This window comes from Mirounga leonina, unplaced genomic scaffold (genome assembly GCF_011800145.1).
Source record: "Mirounga leonina isolate KUSES-001 unplaced genomic scaffold, KU_Mleo_1.0 Mir_168, whole genome shotgun sequence".
Lineage (NCBI taxonomy): Eukaryota > Metazoa > Chordata > Mammalia > Carnivora > Phocidae > Mirounga > Mirounga leonina.
The window spans coordinates 75,700,164-75,717,884 of NW_023270426.1; the positions used below are offsets into that span (position 1 = coordinate 75,700,164).

At 37.6% G+C, this 17,721-nt stretch overlaps 1 long non-coding RNA gene across 1 annotated transcript in view; it reads right to left on the reverse strand.

The window, feature by feature from the left end:
- Positions 1-283: 283 nt before the first annotated feature.
- The window catches only part of LOC118017073, a 184,697-nt gene continuing 167,259 nt past the window's right edge, over positions 284-17,721 (reverse strand). Inside the window, exon 4 of the long non-coding RNA XR_004681052.1 lies at positions 284-1,298. This is a non-coding gene — a long non-coding RNA (uncharacterized LOC118017073). The remainder of the gene's footprint in view (positions 1,299-17,721) is intronic.

Consider the following 17,721-nt stretch of genomic DNA (forward strand, 5'->3'; position numbering starts at 1 on the left):
ATTTAATAAACATTTATATTGCAAAATGTAAAATTGGAATTTAAAGAGATTGTGGGTACCTAGTAAATATTTCATCATATGTTAGAGTAGTTATATCTCAAAAATAATTTTTATTTTCCACTTGGAATACTATACTACATAAACATTTATATTTTATGAGGGTTATTTTTAGCTAAAATTTATTGGACATTTAGTATCAGCCAGCACTAAGACTTTGTATCCTGTAACTCATTTATTCATCCTGACAGCATGAGGCAGATATTGTTAACCCTATTTTAGAGACAAAGTGATTTCCAGAGAGGTTAATTAATTATCCAAGGTAATACAACTACTAAATGACAGAGGCGGCACTCGTCTCTAGGTCTGTTAGACACCCAAACTTCCTATGCTGAATTATGAAGTCTATGCAGCAACACTGAAATATTGCTTGTGGCCTTATATTAAATGCCAAAAGAAGAGTAGAAGATTGTATACACGTTATGATGGAACAATGTGAAATGTTATACAAATATGGACAAAGGCTTGGAAGAAAGCATATGTCATTCGTCGCTTGCTTTTGTGTCCAAGAAGCTAAGAGAATCAGGAAATACACCTTAAACAAACAAACAAACAAACAAAAAGATCAAGTGTGTGTATGGGTGTTTATGCACAATTTTTAATGGGAAAAGGAAAAGGGGTCAGGAAACTTGAACCCATTTACTAAACACGTAGAATACATAGCTTCAGATCTCACAGTCTGTTTTCTATGCAGTTGGGTACTGGGATTACTGGAGTTTTGTTTTTCCCAGTATTTTTTCTCCAAAGTTCTTGAAAGCTGCTATATTGCTTTTATAATAAAAAGAGAGATAAGAATAAGCCATGCACAGAAGCAGAAAGGTTCAGGATTTCAGCCCCTGAGAAGCGCTGTTAGTAAAGGCTGAGGAAACCCGGGTCAGTCCCACCCCACTGCCTCCAGGGCAACTGCTAAACTGCCCTCAGCCAAAGCCAGGTTTGGATTGAGAGTCCATTAGGTCACTGAGCAAACAGCTTTAAAAGTTCGTGCTGTCTCATTGATAATCAGGGACCTGCAGGAAGGTAAACACGTCCATGTTCCAAGAAGAGAAACATGTTATCCTAGGATCCTAGGGATGAACCCTTCTATGATTGTTGAGAAATTGGCAGTGTTTTTAAAATCAGTGATTGACAATCTCTTTACCTGTGGGGTTCCTCATGGTGCCTCACATCTAACAGACTGGCTTCCAGGACTAATGCATCACAAAGTTCTGCCACACGAACAGCAGCCTGTGCCCTCTTACTTTCTAATGGGCGAACAACAGAAAAAGAAATACACAGGTGAAATGTAAAGGCAGCTCAGAGAAGGGAGGGATGAAGGATCAGAGGAGACTCCCTGAAGTTAGGCCATGAGAGAGAATATGAACACCTGGGGAATGGGGTAAAGAAAGCTATTCTGAATGAAGAAAGAATAAACGGAGAGCAAAGACTCAGACAAAAGATAGTTCAAGGCAAGTGTTCCTCTGAAGCTTCGTCTATTGATAATAATCATAATTACCTGGAGTCTCAAAAAATGAGGATATTAGATGCCATATCGTCAGTTACAGATAGCTGATCCTTGCCTTCTAGTAGCTAATGCTCTTCAATAAACATAGTCAGGTCTACTTGGAAGAACGAACAGATATAAGCCTTAAAGTATTCATACTGCCTTAATAGGGTCAATGTTTTGGCTTGTGCTTTGAGAAAGGAAAACGGCGGCATCATTCAGTGGTTCAAGATAGTTTAGCTTGGAAGGAACAGAAAAATAGAGACAAACTGGATCACTGGCATCAACAGGCTAAGCGCATCCAGGAGTGGCCAGGGCTGAAGAACAGCTACCCACAAGGGGATATGGTATCCAGACTCCAAGATGCACCCAAGGCTCCCTGCCTTCTGCTGTTCACACTCTTGACATACTGTACAAGTGTTGGTCTGTGTGACCAATGAAACACCACAGAAGTAACAATATGTCACTTTTGAGATTAGGTTATAGAAGACAATGTAGCTTCTGCCTTGGTCTCTCTAGCTTTCTTGGATCACTTGTTTTGGGGAAAACCTGCTCACACATCATGAACCGTCCTTTGAAAAGATCCACATGGTGAGGAACTGAAATGTGCTGACAGCCACATGAGTGAGCTTGGAAATGATTCTGCACCCCTGGTTAGCAGCCTGAATTTGTGGAGACCTCATGAGAGACCTTGCGCCAGAACCACAAAGCTAAGCTACTTCTGCATTCTTGGCCCTCAGAAATTATGGGATAATAAATTTTTGTCATCTAAAGGTGCTAAATTTGAGAATAATTTGTTACATAACAATATGTAACTAATACCAGAGGAATGGTGGACACCACAGGCTCCTACAGGGAGGACATTCACGGAAGTCATGTGATAGAGAGGAGCAGGCAAGGCCCCAGAGCGGAGCATAATTTAGGGAGTCAGTGGGAGCAGGGAGAAGTGTGGGACTGACAAATCTGGTTCTATAACCTCAAAGATGGCTTGTTAAATGGATGAACTTATGTGCCCTAACTTCCCTTACAAACCTCTTAACCAAAGACCTACTATGGATCTTCTACCAGATTTTAAGGAGTGTCAGTTTTCTGTTGTTTCAGACTCTCAATTATAAACCAAAAGTCAGGTGACCTCAGAGATTCATACTCTCGAATGCCTGTCCTTGGCAGCAGCACCCCTGGAAGCAGGTGTGTGAGTGGCTCTGAAGTGAATCCTGACTACTTTATCTGAGCACAACTAGAGGTTCTCACTGGTGATTCTGGAGTTCCTACAGGGACTCAGACCTCCTTTTCATACCTAACATGTAGAGTAGCTAACATTTTAAATGGCTGTGCTACTGACCCTCTGCTAAACATCTCATATGAATTTTGTTATTAATGTTTATGACAGTCTTGTTACATAGCATGGTAATTCTCATTTTAGACATGAGGAAGTGGAGGCAAGAAAGGTTATACATTGTCCAGGGCTATATGGTTCTTAAGTGGCAGAGTTAAGGCTAGATGTGATTGGTCAGGCTGATGTTATTGTGCATGATCTTAACTACCATGCTGTTGATGCCTGGAGGAAGATTTCACCACCTGTAGATGTCCTGCTTTTAGATATGCAGCATGTTTTGGAAGATGTTTGATTCCTCACACAGAACCCCTCCTTCTTTCTGACTGATTGCAATATTCAAGCTAAGCAACCCAGAATTCACCTTTATCAAATCCACAGCTTAAAGCATTCTACTAAAAGAGAATAGTAAGTACTTCATTTAAAAAAAAAAAAAATAAGTGGGGAGAAAAATGGCTTTCTTATCAATGTCTAAATTTCTTACACCTCATCTAAAATTACATACTATGCTGTACCTCTTCACGCTCTTTCCCACTGCTGTTGGCTTTATGATAGAATGCTTTAATTTGCTCCACATATAATATCTTTGTACCACTGTTTTCTGTAATTTATACCACATGCTGTCCACTTTCTTGTACTATTTTATTCAGGAAAGCACTTTGGAAATCAGTTTATATGAAAGATGTTATTTAAAATGAAGTTGTATTGCAAGATACATTATTATAATTTCCTTCTTGCTTTGGTCCTGCTTCATCTTACACAGTTGCCTGATGTTTGATGCAGTGCTGAAATCTAAATGGGAAGAGTGTTTGGAATTGATGCTCATGTATTACTTATTTAATCTGCTGCCAGAGTGATCCACTGTTGAGTTTTCTGTTTTCAATCTCTTCCGAGGCCTGCTCTAACATCCATCTTACTTGTTTCTTGGAGAAAATCTGTATTATGTATATTGTTATAAGTGCAGTAAAAGTGGGCAAGTTATTTTGTTTTTTGGGATATGTCATAGGATACAACTTAACACTGAACAATTATGGGTAGTAGAAAAATTTGTCAGACCTCAATCATTCAGGGATAATTGCCTTAGGGCTCTGTTTCTGTTCTTTTTCCATTCTGTCCTTTTGTCTTTCATTCATTCCAATGTTTTACTTTAGCATTTTGAGAAATTAGACACAGAGGAAGAAAAATTGAACTGGTCACTTGAATGACTTTTTGGCAGCTCTTGATAAAGACACAACACCAAAAAAAGAAAAGATTACTTTGAGGACAAATGTGAAGCTGGTGCCTGAAATTTGCATGCTTTCTTAGATTTGTAATTCTCTGGATTTGAGTATACATATTAATCATATTTCAGTTACTGAATAAATATTGCCTATTTTGCTAGGAGGGCTATGTTAATAGTGAATAACAATAAAGATAACAATAATGTTATTATTTACAAGAAAAAAGACATTCTAATGTCTTTTTGGTAGAAAAGAGATACGCTAATAAGGTAGACAGTGCACAAGATTTTTCTGGGTTATCATTCTTCTGTTCCCTTGCTCCAGTCTCTAAGTGTTTAAACCTACCCTGTGGTTTAAGGCTTAAGGCCCCCTCCCTGCTCTGACTCCTAGAGCACTTTGTGGTGCTTTTCTGGCAGTGGATGTTTATAGATTATGCCCAAACCACAGCATGCACTCTTTGAGGGTTGACAGAGGTTTTGGTGATCTTTTGTTCTTTCCACCCCACTTGTGGAAAGGAGGTGTCAGAAAGTACTTTAAAAACCAGATTTTATTTTTTATTCCAAATATTATACAATTTATTAATAAAATACTATTGACATGCAAATAACTATAGATTCTCCCAGTCAGTCCTTGAAGTCAGGCAAGATAGAACTGGAGGAGGTCTTAGACCTCCTCCAACCAAAACACAGATTTCCTGGTAAGGCAGTGGTTTAGAGGTCTTGGGTGGAGACCTGCATCTCACATTTATTGTCAGCATGATCTTGGGCAAGCCATCGACCAACTCTGATTTTAAATTTTCTCTACTAAAAAAAAAAAAATAGAAATGTTTACCTTATACAGTTACTGTGAACATGAAATGAGGTGATGGATGCAGAGTGCTCTGTAAAAGTGGAAGCTCTCCATCAGTGTTAGTTCAAGAAACTAGTACTTCAAGAAGGTAAGGGACCACTCCAGGGTGTACTTGCCAGTTGGTAGCAGAGCCAGGTTTCTTGAGGTGGTACAGCATAATTAAGTAAGAACTAAATGTGGAGTGAGAAGGAAGGTATATTTCAAGCAGATCGTAGTTTTGCTTGGAACGTCCCCAGAATATCCTTTCCCCTTTGGTTGATGCTAACTTGAAATATAACAATTGAAGTTGAGAGTTTTGAAAAATAAAACTGACATCCAGGTACTATTACTCTTTGGCCTCACTTGGTTCGCGATAGGTAGACTGGGGATGATAGCTTAGAGCATTGTGTCTATCGAAGCAGGTAATGCATGTGGAGGTATTTTGGTAAACAGTAAGGAGCTATGTAAATGTCATTATTATGGCCTCCTGCTTCCTGCATATAACTTTATATTGCTTTTCTCACATCAGGAAGAAGAAAAATAATTCTCATGCAAATTGCACATTAAGTCACCAGAAGAGCCTCGTATAAAAGTTTTGGGGAAATAACATTGATTTTTTTCCCCCCAGCATGATGAGGCCATTAAATCTTCTTTTCATGATACCCATTTCATTTTTCAAAAATTCTTTATTTTATTCTTTTATTTTTCTCTCAAAGACCATTACTGTATGTTTGTTATTATGTTTTGGTCTTGCCCTGTCTCCTACTGTTAATCATTTTTTCTGTTTCCTGTCACTAATCTGTACCATATACTCTTTTTTTATCCTACCACCTGAGCAACTCTTTCCCTCCCTCCACACCCACCAAACTTGCGGTGTCTTATAAATAAGTGCTCTGAATGAAGACAAATTCTTTCAGGACTTCTTCAGTTGCCCTTTGGGAAAATGGCTGAGATTCTGAAACTTGTGTTTCTCTTTAAGAGAATTATAATAAAAGAAAACTGTCCGGGATCGTAACTCTTACTCCTCCCCAATTTATGGAGCTCCCTCTGCAGAAGGAAAGAATCCATAAAGAATCTCAAATAAACACCTAATAAAAGAAATTTAGCTCACATTAAAATACTAGAATACCAGATGGTGGAGTTTAAGTATTATTCAACTACTGTTTATCCTACCCAGTGCTCATTTTAAATTCAACATTTTTGAGAATTATTCATGGAGCCACGGTTGTATTTCATGCAGATAACAAGGCTTAGTTTGGAGTGAATTACCAGAATGCACCCATAATTTCCATACTTCCTTGGTTATTGTTAATTTGGATTGCAACTATTAGTTAAAGTTGAGAGGCTTTCGAAAGCAAATTGACAACAAGCTATCGTGGACAATAATTTGTTCAGCAATCTGCGGGGAGGGCAAATCATTAAATTTTACAGGGTGGAGGAACTCACCAAAGAATGTGATGTTCCATCTGCCAAAGCTGAAAAACACAACTGTTTGATGAGTGTGTTTCTTCCTCTGTAGCAGCCTGCCCACTGAGCAGGCAATTATTCTTGCTTTTATCTAATGTCTGTGGCGTAACTTTTAAGTGAAAGTAAAATGCAATTTCATCTTCCAACACCTCCCCAGGTGAATGGATAAAAGATCAACAGAGCTGTCTCTAACACAGCACACCTCCCTGTGTAAAGTCAAAGGGCCCTATGAATTGATCACTAGGACACACATGACAAGTGTAGATTACTGGACACCTCCCATGTCTGGTTCCCACCATACATTTGTATTTTATTCACCTTGTGTTAGGGAAAATGACAAGCTTTCCTCCTCCAAGTCATTAAAAAAAATATTAGGATACCTTTTAAAAGAACAACATCCATTCCAATGCTAAAAGCTCATGCTTTGACAGCTTGAAGAGTTTCCATCCCACATTTAAAATTAATCTTTGAACAAAAAAAGTTAAATTCAATATGACACATCCCCAATGCCTAAAAAAGCTTTTACATGGGAAAACAGGGCTTAAAAATCTCTTTCTAATTTTATCATTGAATTTTCCAAGTTTTGAGATCAACTGAAATTGAAGGGACTTTGCTAACAGTCATCCTACACGTCATCATTACTGCTCCCTATTGTTGAGCACTTACTATGGGCTAGCACACTATGCTGGGAGCTTCACACCTGTGGTCTCATTTAACTCCTACAATGAACCTGCAAGGGCTTCTCATTTCATAAATGAGGAATTCCAACTTGACATTGTCTGATTTCAGGGCTCATCCTTTGATCTATAACAGCATACTTCCTCCTTGAGGATAGTAGACATGAAATTATATATGAAAGTTAATATTTACATTTTCTTTTCTTTTCTATTTTTTAAGAGATTTTATTTATTTGAGAGAGAGAGAGAGCAAGCACAAGCGGTGGGGAGGGGCAGAGAGAGAAGGAGAAGCAGGATCCCCAATGAACAGGGAGCCCAATACAGGGTTCAATCTCAGGACCCTGAGATCATGACCTGAGCCGAAGGCAGACACTTAACTGACTGAGCCACCCAGGCGCCCCAGTACTTACATTTTAAAAGTGACATCACAGAGAGGAAAGCACACTTTATTTTTTAAAAAGCTTAATGGCAAGTTTACCTTGGGTGCATTTTTATGCCAAACCCCACTCCTGTACCATTTGCGACACTATGGGGAACATGTAAATAGTAACACACTCCCATGGAAAAGCATATACTTTATGCCTTCATTGAATGGCTCCTTACGTTCTCTCTAAGCATAAAGTTATTCATTTGTAAGAGGAATGATTATAGTACCTACATCATGTTGGGAGGTAATTCTCTATGAGTGTCTTGCATTTCTGTGGGACCTGCCAGCAGAGGCACTGACTGCCTTTGTCCTGGCCTGTTTGTTCAAGGATGTCTGTACAGGAAACAGCCTCAGAAGATAGGGATAGAAGCAAAGAGTGGCACGATTGCTGTTTATTTTGAAATACTCAGTTTCCCTGGGGCGCCTGGGTGGCTCAGTCAGTTAAGCGGCTGCCTTCGGCTCAGGTCATGATCCCAGGGTCCTGGGATCGAGCCCCGCATCGGGCTCCCTGCTCGGCGGGGAGTCTGCTTCTCCCTCTCCCTCTGCCTCTCCATACTGCTCCTACTCTCTCTCTCTCTCTCTCTCTCTGTATCTCTCTGTCTCAAATGAATAAATTAAAAAAAAATTGAAATACTCAGTTTCTCTAAATTCAGAGTTCCTCTCCTATAATGCAACCCACTGTGTGTGCATGTGTCACCTGACTTTCTTTCTGTTGCCCTGTGGGCTTATAGAATTGGCCCAAGAAAATGCTGATATTCTGGTTTCTGCTCCTTCTGTGGGTGATAAAGTCCTTCATCTCTGACCCAAGAATCTTACGTCTTCTGCCAGCATCCACAAAACTGTGGCAGGCCATCTTGTTAGCTTGCAAGCAGAGTGACATCTCAAACCCTTCATAATGCTTGATACCTCATAGAGCTGTGACAATTAAATGAGGCAATAGGTGTAGAAAACTTGGTGACTGGCACATAGAAAGTATTAAATACATATTGGGTATTGATGGTATTACTGACTCAGAAGAAAACAGCACATCATTGGTTCATTAATAATTTAGGTATTTTGATATTTTATATGAATTAGTTTCAAATTGCTTTTTTATGTGATAAGCTAATAGTAACATTCTTTTATATATGCTATAGTTAACTCAGTTGGGACTCTTGGAGGGTCAAGTCAATTCTGCAAAGATAGGGTTGATGGATTTTTTGCCTCTAAAGGCTAGGGCAGTTGGTACAGAAATAACTGTGAAGGAATATTTTCCTACACTAAAAAGTGTAACTTAAATATAGGTCTCACAATATTATAATTGAACATTGGGAGAAAATAAACAAACCAATCATACAAATAGCATTTAATAGTCCACCAAAGTTTAATGACTCAAAAACCCCAAAGCCCATGGTTCTTTATGTACATGATCTGAGGAACCCTGAAAATATGATTTTTAAACATCTGTGAACCATATAACTTACTGGTGCAAAAATGAGTTAAGAAATACAAATGAGGGGCACCTGGGTGACTCAGTCACTTAAGTGACCAACTCTTGATTTCGGTTCAGGTCGTGGTCTCAGGGTCATGAGATCAAGACCTGCATTGGTTCTGTGCTGGGCATGGAGCCTGCTTAGGATTCTCTCTCCCTCTCCCTCTGTCCCTTTCCCCCTAAAAAAAGAAAGAAATACAAATGATAATGTAGCTCTGATAACTATGAAATCCGTCTGGAATTCCTTCTGTTTCTCTTCACAATTGATCTCTTTATTTTAGCTCTGCCCTTGAATTACTGAAAAAAGGAAGGTTTTGTTTTGTTTTTTAGTACTAATGACAAATTGTTTCACTCCTTATGACCCTTTCATGGTGCATCTGGTTTTACATGTTATATCTTTAGCAGTTTGAAGATTCTCTACTTTACGATTACCCTAACAGCCACCAATTACTTATGACTTTTGTTGTCACTGGTAGAGATCTTCTATCTGTGGGTTACATTTACCTTTTCTCCAAAAGTGAGCTGTTTAGTGGGTGAAATTTAAGGAGAAATAGGACATTTGAATAATTTCAAAGTATCTCTTACCATAAGTAAATAAATACTTAATTACAAAGGGAGAAATAGTAGATGTGTGGGTGGGGACATTTGGCAGACACAGCCTAGATCAAGATTAACATCAACAATATATGATGTATTCACATCATGTACTCCCTGGAATGGCACAGTGATGACGGGCAGGCCACTTTTGTGGTATTCTTTCTAATGATGCATAATCTCAGTCTAAGCATGAGAAAACATTAAACAAACCTAACTTGGGGAACATTCTACAAAATAACTGACCAGTTATTCTTCCAAAACCTCAAGGTAATAAAAGACAACAAAAGACAGAGGAAATGTTAAAGATTGGAACAGACTAAAGATTTGACAGACAAAATGCAGTGTGGAATCCTGAGTTAGATCCTGGAATGTAAAATAAAAGGATATTAGTAGAAAAACTGGTGTAATCTGAATAAAGTCTGTAGTTAATTGCATTGTATCAGTGGTGATTTCTTGGTTTAGAGATAAGTACTCTTATCTCTTCAGGTTATGTAAGGTGTTAACATTAAGGGAAGCTAAATGAAGTGTACATGTGGACTCTGTACATTATTTTTCAACTCTTCTAGAAGCCTAAAATTACCTTAAAATAAAAAAGATTTTTTTTTGAAAAGAAAAAGTGAGTTATTTTTTAACCATTATGATAAAACCCTGGTTTTATTTTCCATGCTAGGAAATGAAGTTAAAAGGTGAAAGAATACAACAGATTATTCTTCATAAGAAGAATAATTATGTAATAGCATGGAGACACAGGATAAAATAAGGTCATTTATGGAAGACAGTCAGAAAAATGCATCACTTTATTTTGTTCTTTTAATGTGTAGGTGGGTGTATAGACATAGTCTGTCTCCCCAAATAGATTTTAAGACCTCCTACTCTATTTTCTCACTGTCTGGCTCAGATTTTATACATACTAGATGTTCAAAGAATGTTTGTTTTGGTTGTTGAGAATGATAACCAGTGCTCTCTGCTGGCTCAGATCTCATGCACTTTTTTTTCTGGGTGCTGAATATTGGCTGTATTGACTTTACAGTTGCATATTCAATATAAGGTCTGAGCTAACAATTTTTCTAAAAGAAAAAAAATTTTTCTTTTACTTCCAATTCACAATTTCTTTCAGCATTACCATTATATACACTTAGGATGGCGTAAAACATTTTCTTTACCTAGTGACAAGAAAAATGTTTCATTTCCACTACTCAGTTATTTTGAATGTTCATGTTAATGAATTAAGGGTTGAAGTGGATAGGTGGGGTTTTTATGTTTATAGTGATGTTTTTGAGAAATTGGAAAAAATATGCAAATTATATTGATGTTCATACAAAGGAATCCTTATTCTGCTACCATCTCCTCCTTCAGATGTATTTTTTTCTTGAAACTCCAACAGTTTTTCATCATTTCTCATCACAAGACATTTTTTAAGGATATTCTGTCCATGTCACTACAACAGAGAGGGACAAAGACACGTGGCCCCTGACTTCAGGATTTTTTATAATTGAGACAATTTGGTGTCCCACCAAATTCTTCAGCATCCCCTTCTGAGACTATAATTGTGAAACAGTCTCCCGTATCAATCTGTCACTGATATCTAAAATTTCACCACTGAAATTTCATTCTGTAGTTGCCTCCTATTCAAATACAACCAAAACTTAAAAAGGCGATACACTGTGAATTATACTATTAAATACCTTCATTCTGTGGTTGCCTCCTATTCAAATACAACCAAAACTTAAAAAGGCAATACACTGTGAATTATACTATTAAATTCCTTCTAACTTAAAAAGGCAATACAATGTGAATTATACTATTAAATTCCAGCTAACATGGTAGCTGGCTGAAAGTCAATCTGAATAGGAAGAACTCAGAAAAGAGTGGGCAACAAGAAGCGAGTAGAAAGTGGGGAGGGTATGCTAAAAGGGGTTTTAGAATTAATAAGACCCAAGGTTACATTTTGGCTTTTCCATTTACTAACTGGTTACCTTTGGATATATTGCTTCCTCTCTTTTTGCTCAGTTCCTCCATGTGTTAAAGTGGAAGTAGTTAGCTCACTTCCCTGAAATGTGTCCGATTTCAGTGAGCTGACAAATGTGAACACACCTAGGACAGCACCAGAACTGAAGCAGGTGATGAAGGATCTCTATTTTTTTCTTTTTAACTGAAGACAAACTTTGTCCTCTCCCTCATTTTGACTAACTCGGAGGTCTCCACACCACCCACAGAAGCTTAAATACAGGACCAGAGGCATCCTTCGAGCGCATCTCTTCACGAGTTTGGATCTTAGAGACAGAGTTCCGAGTGTGCAGCCTGCCATTGCTCTGCCTATGCAGAAAGCAAGTAAAACAGCTGCTCTCTCCTTCCCACCAAGGTGTGAGCTCATTTTCTTCCAACAGCCCTCTAGGCTGGCTTGACCTGGAAAGCAGTCAAGTTGGATGATGGAAAGAAGTTATCAATGACAGAAGAAAGTCTGTGTGACCCAGAGCTTAGGGAGGAGACCCAGATGATCACTAAGGATGACTTCAGTTGGGGGGGCCAGGCAAGGTGAAACTCAAGGGCTTCCAAGAGGCTGAAGAGATTTATGGGGAGGAGAGTCCTATTTTCAGTGTCTTTGGGGGAGATAATTGGTCTTTTCCATGGACCTGATATAGGTCATCTGACTTCCAAGCACCTCCTTCTTGATGTGGGAAGGTAAAAGTCAGGCTTCTGTTTGTCCTGCCTTGGTGCAAACACCATGAACACCCATCTCAATTTTGAGAACAATTTCTGAATAGCACTCTCTTAGCAGCTGAAGCTTTTCTTGAGAGCCACTTTTAGAATCCAATTTTGCTCTTTTTCAGTAAAAGGACAATTAAAAACAGCAACAAAAAGCAATGCTTATTTTTCTCTGAGGCTTTTCACTGAGGTTTACTTTATTCATCTGTTTTTATATATTTACTTCAATTTTGTCTCATTATGTAAAACAACACTAACCAGCATGCACTTCTGTCATCATCTGAGTGTTCTCTTCTTTTGGGATTTCTTTTAATGAGTATCACCTCTGAATAATATGAAAAAATAACCACCAAATTGAAGAAGCCATCAGAAGAAGCCCCATGTTATCTTCCATTTGTCTTCTATAATAGTTGTTCTCTATGCTTACGAGTGAGGATATGTCTGTGTTTCAAAGCCTGTTGGCAATGTACACAGTCAGTGTTATTACTTATTACATATTATTTTGACTCAAACAGCATTACCCAGCTTGATCACTGACCTTATTTACCAGGTACTAATACAAATTGACTTTTTCTTGATGTTTTGGGGAATACAAAAGATGGATTTTTAGGGAGTGATCTCCAAGCTCAGAGTTTATAATCTATGAGTAGAAGTAGGATACCTAGTAAGAAATTTAAATGTTTCAAAAAATCAAGTTTTGTCAATTTTGAACATATTCAAAAGTATGGAATGTGGGGTGCTGATGAGTCAGTCAGAGAGAAATTGGTAATAACAAGAGTTTTTAAAAATATACATTCTCCCTTTTCTAGAAATTCTACTTCTAGAAATTAAAATAACTTCTAGAAATTGAAATTCTTCTTCCATTGGAATAATTAGGTGTGAACATAAATTCATGTATAGGTTATTCACTACAATGTTATTTATAAAAACAAATTATGGAAAACATTAAGCTACACCTGGCAATAAATTATTGTACATTTGTTGAAAACTATGAAGCCATTAAAATGATAGTGACAATTATATTTAATGATCAGGGGAGATCAGGCCTGTCACTGCCTCCACCCCTCTTTACTCTCCTTTTCCTGTCAGTTTTTATTTGTAGTAAGGTCGATCATTTACAACATTGGGAGATTCTACTAGTTGTAAACTAGTTTGCTATGAAACACAGCAAAACTCCAACTTTTGTCCTCCCCAGAATTAACCACTTTCATCCCTTTCACCTGATTGTGTTGTCATTTAGCTTCCTGATGATAGTAGCATTCTTTGTTGCTACTTCTCAATTTTTTAGTTTCTGGCATTGTTAACTGACTCCCCATTACAGAAGATGAGAAAATATATCTCTTTCTCTCCTTCCTCCCTTCCCTCTCCACATATGCAGAGTCCTCTCATTTCCTTCTCCTCCAGTAGAATTATATTGTAATTTTGGTTAAATTAATATTACATATTAATACATTGTTATGACTACATACATTCTATTTCTAGCTGAAACATAGTGTAAACTATGAGCACCATTCTTTGCCTGCACAACATTTTGTTTTCCCTGGAGTTACAAGTGTTTTCATTTGCTTCATTTTTTTTTTTTTATGTGTGTAATCATTGTTCAACCTCTCTTCCACAATTGTCTAAATCTTCTCTCAAGAGTCTTCCTGAAAACTCTTCTCCTGAGTTTTCATTTCTGACTATAATATTTTTCATTTGTAAAAGCTCTTCTTTGTAATCTGAATGAATTGAATCTTTATTATAGCATCCTGTTCTTGCTTTTGCTTGCATGATCTCTCATTTCTGTAGATATTACTGCTGTTCTGTTTTTATTTTTAGGTTTCCTTTTTCCTGCACAGTCTCTGTTATCTCCAAGTTGCTTTAAATCTGTTTGTTTTGGTTTCTGTTTTTCAAATTAGATGCTGGCTTCCAATGTCTAATAACTCCTGGTTGTCTTCTATTATTGTTGTCTTCTTATATTTTATAAGATTTTAGATATAATTATATATGCATATATATATTATTGTCTTCTCGCAAGGACATATATTATCTTTTCATAGTTTCTAGTACTGAGTTGATTAATATGTCTTATAGATTGTGAATTTCATTGTAGGGTCATCAGGTTGGGCTATTTACTTGACAAGTTTCTGAAGTCAGCATCTTTAGAACTTACTCTTGTGTTGATATTGTTTTCAAGACCTTTAATTTCTTCTCTGGATGGTGAAAGCCTAGCTACAAGCATATGGGGAACTGAGTGGGGGAAGATGGCAAAATTTATTGAATTGTCCAATTTTTGATATAGTACTCATACCCTCAACTTTTTCTTTTTGTTCCCAGAGACCTCTATCTTACACATTTTAGAAAATAAACCTCCAGTCCTCAATAAACATAATGGATGTCTATTCAGAAATCTTTTTTTAAAAAATTTTATTTATTTATTTATCAGAGAGAGAGAGAGCACAAGCAGGGGGAGCGGCGGGCAGAGGGGGAAGCAGGCTCCCCACTGAGCAAGAAGCCCAATGCAGGGCTCTACCCCAGGACCCTGGGATCATGACCTGAGCCAAAGGCAGATGCTTAACCAACTGAGCCACTCAGGTGTCCCTATTCAGAAATCTTATATAAGAACAGAATTTGTCCAAGCATGTGTGTCTATAGTCTTGTCACATTCTGGGGAAAAACGTGCTTCAGAATTCCTAAGAGCAAATAATAGTTTAATAAGAGTAACGAAATTATGAAGCATCAAACCTACACATCAATCATAATGGTTTATATTCCAAACATAGAAAGTGTGAACAGCCAACTTCAAATTAGAAGGAAGTGAGGATGGGTATTGAGGCCCTTGCTTTCTCAGTACTCAATCCTGAGCATCCTATCCTTTTAAGAGAAGGTGGCCCAGTGTAACACGCCTCCCAAGAGCAGAATGCCTCCGTGTAAATTATATTCAATGGTCTACATTGCAGTGTGCTTCTACCCATATCACTTAGGTAACTTGGAATGCCTTTTCAGACTACCTCTCTGAGATCAAGGTGAACTTTAAGGTAAAAATACATACTTGCTTTCACTACTAAGGTAAAATTCATCCCTGGCATTCATCTACAGTGGCAGTGTCCCTAAAGCACTTTGTTCAACAGAATATTCTTTTCCTAGGGTCCTATTTATAAAGACATCAAAGAGTGGAGGGAAAAACATTTCTTTTCAACCATAGTGTGAGGCTTCTTTCATGTTCTAAAAGATCTTAACTTTTATTTGGGTTTGAGTATGGTTTTCTTTCTGATGACATCTGACATTTGAATAGGTCTTGTTCATAAAATATAAGCCACCTTCCATTTGACTAACTGGGGATGATTAATTTAATCAATCAGGCTTTCTAACATTTTTCCCTGTGAATTAAGTTTGGAACTTTGAAAAATATGAAACAATCAAGTACTGTTATTTGAAATAGATACAGTGTGTCATGCTGCAGTTTGGTTTATAATGGGAGATTAAAACTCATTACTGTAAATTATAGGAGTTTCCTGGCTGGCCTTCATTAACCATCTGGCTTTAAACATTGATTTGTGGTTACATACATTATTTTTAGGGAAGAGCACCTGATCTATCGAAAACATTTGTTTCATCTTGTTCTACATATTTTTAAAAGGGCATGATTCTCAGTGTTGTTAAAATCTCTTAGATCCTATTGTATCTTCATCTTTGACTTATAATCATATATAATTTATCCAAAGAAAATGCCAGTCACGTTATCAAGTCTTGGTCCTATATGCTTCTTTTCCTCAAGAAATTTTCTAAGTAGTGTAATAGGAAAAGAGAGTAGATGGAAGACAAATCTAATCCTATAGATTTCCATTCCAATGTAGTGAAAAATTTTATATACTTTCAGGACTTGGATGTTGAGGTACTTTAAGTTAGAGGATACTGAAATCATTCATTCATTAATTTAGTCAGCAAATGTTCACTGAGAACCTTTTAGGGAATAGGTGCTGAAAATGCTGGAGATACAACAGTAAATAACAAGGCTCCTCCTCCATGTAGCTGGACAACAAACACAGGAAAGGACAAATCATCTATAGATAAGAGTATGAAGGAGACAAATTGGACTCTGTAATAGAAAAAAATTAGGGGAGGAAGGCTACTTTAGATTTGGCGGTGAAGAAAAACCTCTCTGAAAATACAAGAACTGAGACCACGTGAACAACCAATAGAAGAAACTTCCCGGTAGAAGAGGCAATGAATTCCAAGGACCTCAGTCTGTAAAGAGCTTGATGTGGTGTGGGACAGAAAAGAGGTCTCTATGTTTAGAGCACCGTTAGTGCCAGCAGTTAGCGCTAGGGATGAGGTGGGAAGTGCTGGCAGGAATCAGATCCTATAAGGCCATGATAAGGAGTCTGGGTTTAATTTTCATTGTGACTTACATTTAAAAAATATTATTATGACTATGATGTAGAAAAACAATTTTAGGGTTGCCTGGGTGGCTCAGTCAGTTGAGCATCCCACTCTTGTTTTGGCTCAGGTCATGATCTCAGGGTCCTGGAATCAAGTCCTACGTTATAGGGCTCCCACCTCAGCGGGGAGTCTGCTGCTCTTTCCCTCTCACTCTGCCCTTCCCGCCACTTGCGCTTTCTCTCTCTCTCTCCAATAAATAAATAAATCTTAAAAAAACTCACAACTTTAGGAAGGTGAGAGTTAAAAGATAGAAACAACTTAGAAGGCAGTATAAGAGGCAAAGTGGCAGACAATGATAACCCAGCCTAGGGTAATGACTTGCAGATGGAAAGGGATAGACAGGTGTGTGGTTTTAGAAGGCGGTCAGGATAACATACTGATACACTGGATGTGAATAGTCAGGCAAGAATGGGAAGCAAAGATGGCTTCTAGGATTTTGGATTGAACCAATGAATGGATAAAGGTGCCATTTACTGAGATGGGGAATTCTGCCAGAGGAAAAAATGAGTGTACCAGGAATTCATTTTTTAACAAGATAAATTTTGAGGTGTCTATTAGGCTCTAAGATGAAAACAGTAGAAGGAAATTGAATATGTATTTTGAGGGGTATAAATGGGTCAAGATAAATGAAGATGACCCAGGGAAGAGTGTAGACCAAGAGAAGAAGGCCCAGAATAAGTACTGCATTGGTGATGTTCCAGGAAGGAAACAAAAATCATGATAATTAGGATTACAGTTGACTCTTGAACAATTCAGGGGTTAGAGGTGTCCATCCCTGTGTAGTTGAAAATCCACTTTTAACTTCTGACTCCCCATAAACTTAACTACAAATAGCCTACTGTTGACCAGAAGCCTTATTGATAAGACAATCAATCAACACATATTTTGTATGTTATACATATTATATACTATATTCTTACAGCCAAGTAAGCTAGAGAACAGAAAATATTATTACGAAATGATAAGGAAGGAAGAATATATATACAGTAATGTACTGTATTTATCAAAAAAAATCTGCTTGTAAGTGTATTCATGT